Source organism: Marmota monax, unplaced genomic scaffold (assembly GCF_021218885.2).
Source record: "Marmota monax isolate L192 unplaced genomic scaffold, Marmota_monax_Labrador192_F-V1.1 WCK01_AAM20220418_F8-fsc00081, whole genome shotgun sequence".
NCBI classification, from domain to species: domain Eukaryota; kingdom Metazoa; phylum Chordata; class Mammalia; order Rodentia; family Sciuridae; genus Marmota; species Marmota monax.
In genome coordinates, this window is record NW_026695234.1 from 7,195,232 (window position 1) to 7,199,502 (window position 4,271).

The window sequence follows — 4,271 nt, forward strand, 5'->3', positions numbered from 1 at the left end:
TTACGCCAAACTGCTGCCCCTTACCTGTAAATAGTCATAAAATAATAGACTTTTCAAACTAAAAGGAACTTTATCATTTGTTCCCTTTTCCCCATTTAAAAAAACTAGTGAACTGCAGCCCAGAGAGATTGCATGACCCAGCCATGATCTGCCAGCCAGTGGGAGGAAGTGAGGTAACACCCCACAGGACACTAACAGAGGAGGGGCATGTGGCCCCCAGTCCTGCCTCTCTGCCCTCTACCAAGGGGTCCTGCCTCTCTGAAGACCGGTCTAAGCCGGTCAACTGATCAGGATGGATTTGCTTGGACTTTAGATGTGATCCCAGAATGGCTGGTAGAATGGGCTGTAGAAATCAGAAAACTGGAGTCCTTAAAGACCAGGAGAGTGAGTGTCGTGTCGTGTCAAAGGTAGGAATAAAGCCTGCCCGAGGTCTGAGGAATGACCCGGTGATTTCTGAAGTCCTGGGCTCTCAGATGTTGGAAGAGCTTGATGAACACTGGATGGCTGGCCCAGCTCCTCCGGGTCAGCTGCCTGTCCCTTGCTCCTAGTGCCCTGAGAGCAAACTCAGAGTAGAGCTCTAGAGGTGGCTCCAGCCCACCCCAGGAGCTCCAGCTCAGCACCTGCCCAGTGACTCTGGACCCTCCCAACTCCTTCCACCCTCCCTCAGAGCCTGCAGAACCAGGGTCTTGTCTGCAATTTGGTGTGATTTTTTTTTTCTTTTCCCTTTCTTCCAGAAGCCTGTCTGGGATTCTGCTCCACGTGGAGGTTGGAAAGAGCAGCGCGGCTGCTCTGGAAATCTTGTTTCCCCTGCCACATGACATCAGTGGGTTATATTGCAACTTTCCACATGGCTGCCCAGACACAGACAGTTGTGTTCATGAAAATCCTCCTGATACTGGCTTGGAGCCTCCCTGGCACTCGAGGCTCCTTCTGAGGCTGTGCTGTGTTCTGCAGAGGAACAGTTGACAGAGGGCTGGTGGAAGGTGAATGGCGGAGGGGCTTGCTCTCCTCATTCTGATCCAGTGCGTCTGCCCACACCCTGTTACCTCCAGGGGGCTTCGGGTGCGCAGGATCAGAATTTTCCAACAATAGGAAACGTGGGGTCAGAATGCTGGTCAGGTTATTTCTGCCTCTGATCTACGTATAGCTTTGGATAAGCCATTTTATCCTCCCAGTTCCCCAAACTAGGAAACTGATCCCTGTCTCTCCCCATCAAAGACGAGTCTAGGGACACGGTGACAAGCTATAAAGGAACACATTGGGGAGAGAGGATCAGTAAACTTAAAAGACATTTCATCTCTCTGAGCTTTAGTTTTCCTTTCTATAAAATGAGGGACAATGTTAGTTGCTTTCTACAGCCTCTCCAGATGTAATAAATAAGTAAATAAATGAAGCCATAGCTGTGTGACTTTTGATTCCTTAGCCTCTAACATGAAATGATCCTTTGGTTAATAATATTCTGGGATCAAAATGTCCTAGGAAATCTTGACTACAAGTCAAAGCTTAGAAGGGTTAATTGACAGTAAATTGTGCTATGCTGCCATTTTACACGGGGCCCCTTGGACGCCAGCCTCTCCTGATGCTCCCTAAAGGGCTCTGATGTTAGGAGAGGGATGTCTGGCCATTCCTAGCTTCAGACGCCTGCTGACCCCTCTTTCTGAGCTACTGGTGCTAGAGTTACCTTTGACCTTGGCCATGAAGCATTCTCTCTAGAGTGTAAGCACTATGTGACAAGAACCGTGCCTTGGGGTCTTTGTAGCCCCCTACTGTCATGCTTGGAGATATCATTCATTCATTCCTAAGTCTTAGATGCATAAAAGACATGGTCCAACGGAAAGTAACCATTCAGTATACTTCCTGAGCCTGTCCCTGCAGTTGCCCCCTGTCTCCCACTTTGGATTATAACCAAAGGTGAGCAGCAGCTTGTGTGGATTATTTTCTTACTGTGCGCCAGCTCCTGCTCTGAGATCTCTGCATGTGTAATTCTCACCGTGACCATGAGAGGAGTGCACTCTCATTACCCTGCACTTTATTTGCTAAGGAAACTGAGGCACAGGGAGGTGAGTTCCTTGTCCGGGGTCACAGAATTAAGTGGTGGAATTTAACTTCAGATCTGGAAAATCTGACTTCAGAGTTTGGCTCTCCACCGCTGCCCTAAACTGTCTGCTGACACAAAGGTAAAGAGAAATGTGAGACAGGAGGATCCGTTTTCCAACAACCTCTGCCAACAGATGTGACTAGGGACCTCCCCTCTGGCAGCAGCTGGTGTGGACTAGTCCACTGGGTGAGGGTGCCAGAGCGTCTCCACTGCTCCATTTTTCTTTGTCTATCCTAGAGAACAAGATGCAGGCACAGGACTCTTACCCTCTACCAGAAGGACAATAAGCCCTGCACTTTTTATTTCTTCACCACAGGGTGCCCATCCCGCTACCTTTGGGGACCTACTTCTCAAGAGTCCTGTGAAGGGAGGAAGGCACTACTGGGCAAGGTTGAAAGAATTCCCAGGGCCCAGCGGCCACTGGAAGCCCCACTCAAGAGAGCTGAGGCCCTGGAGCCTGGTGGAGACCCAGACCAGTGAAAGAGTCCCCACATTTCCACCCTCCCCCGCCCTCTCTGCCTGCCAGCCCAGCCTGCAGCCTGCAGTGTGTGCAGTGACAGTCTTCCCCCGGTGATTTAGAAGAGGCTGTGCAGAGCGGTCATCTCTTCCTAATGGTCCCAAGTCATAATTCTCAGCAACCACCCTCCTCTCCTCACTCCCAGCCCCTCCCTGCGGCTACCCCTCTGAGGCATTGAGGGCAGATTTAAGATCAAAATCAAATCAGATTCACCAAACAAGGTGTCAGGCCAAGCAGGAGGGGCTGGGGGCTCCGAGTTATAGCCTGGAAGGCTTTGAGACTCCTTGGAGACTATTAAGTGAGTATATTTTATGGCCAGACACAATGCTGAGTGAACCGTCTATAAACCAATTACAGGAAAACTCCCCACACATCTTGTGGAACACCCGTGGGTAGCAGGCTAGGAGGCATTCCTGAAGGCCCCCCTGCTGGTGGCAATCTGGCCCCCTCTTACACCCTGGAGACTCTGGGTGGGGTGATTTCCCAGGAAGGGTCAGGACTGTACTCTGCATTTAGAAGCACCTCATTCTCCGGATGCATAGTAACCATTAAAAAAAAAAACAACAAACTCCTGAGGACAGAAAGTGTCTTTGGGAACAGACCTGGAACTGGTGGTCTGTCTAGATTCCAAGGTCAGTGATTTTCCTGGATACCGGTGCTCCCAACCTCTCTTGGAAGAAAGGCAGGAAGTGGATTTCCCCACAGATCCTTCCTGCCACACAACTCTGAGAATCATTTTCGGGAATCTCACAGGCCTCAGACCCAGCTGTGGCCATCGATGCTGGCTAGGGGAGGTCATAATCCCCTCCCGCATCTTCCCCAGATATCTTCCCACAGATCCTGGACCTTTAGACCTGAAGAGCTTCCATCTACTTGTGAGAATGCCATCATCTGATGACAGTGTCTGCACTGACTCTAATTCATCTTCAGACCATTTAATGGGGACTTGGCACTTGGAAAATATTCATTGAATTGAGTAGATGAACACATCTAGACTATTGCCACCCATGCTTCATGCACACAGTAGGAAATTGAAGCCACAGAAGTAAAGTCACTTGTCCATGGCCACATGGTAAGAGTGGCACAGACGTGACTAGGGCCCAGGTCTCTGTCTCTATGCACTGTGCCCTTCCCTCTACCCTAGGCAGGGCTCCTGGGCCTGATCTAGTGATCTAGAATGAATTCTCCATTCCCTTATGTAATAGTTGGAAAGCTGAAGACTCCCAAGTTTTATATATATATATATATTCAAGACTTGGTCTCCAGGGAGCTACTATGGGAGGAGCTGTGATCCATTAGGAGGCAAGGTCTCATGGCAAGTTCCTAAGTCATTAGGGGTTTACCCTCAAAGGTGATGTAGGACCCCAAACCCTTTCTTTTTCTCTCTTTTGCTTCCTGGCCATGAGGTGAATAGTTTGTTCCACTACACAGTCCCAGTCATTGCCATCCAGCATGCCCACCAGAGGACCAGAGCAATGGTCCACCATATTTTGCACTAGAACCTCCAAAACTGTGAGTCAAAATAAACCTTTTCTCTTTACTAGTTAATGATCTCAGGTATTTCATTATAAGATGGAAAGCTGCCTGATATCTTAGGAATATCCAGGGAATATCTGCCTAATATCCAGGAAAGCCCAGTTGTATTGTCCCTCCTAC

General features: G+C 49.2%; 1 long non-coding RNA gene across 1 annotated transcript; it reads left to right on the top strand.

The window, feature by feature from the left end:
- The first annotated feature begins 200 nt into the window (after positions 1 to 200).
- LOC124088789 (uncharacterized) lies at positions 201 to 1,405 on the top strand. The gene is made up of 2 exons (XR_006850466.2): positions 201 to 407; positions 735 to 1,405. It is a non-coding gene; the product is annotated as an uncharacterized LOC124088789 (long non-coding RNA).
- The last annotated feature ends 2,866 nt before the right edge of the window (positions 1,406 to 4,271 follow it).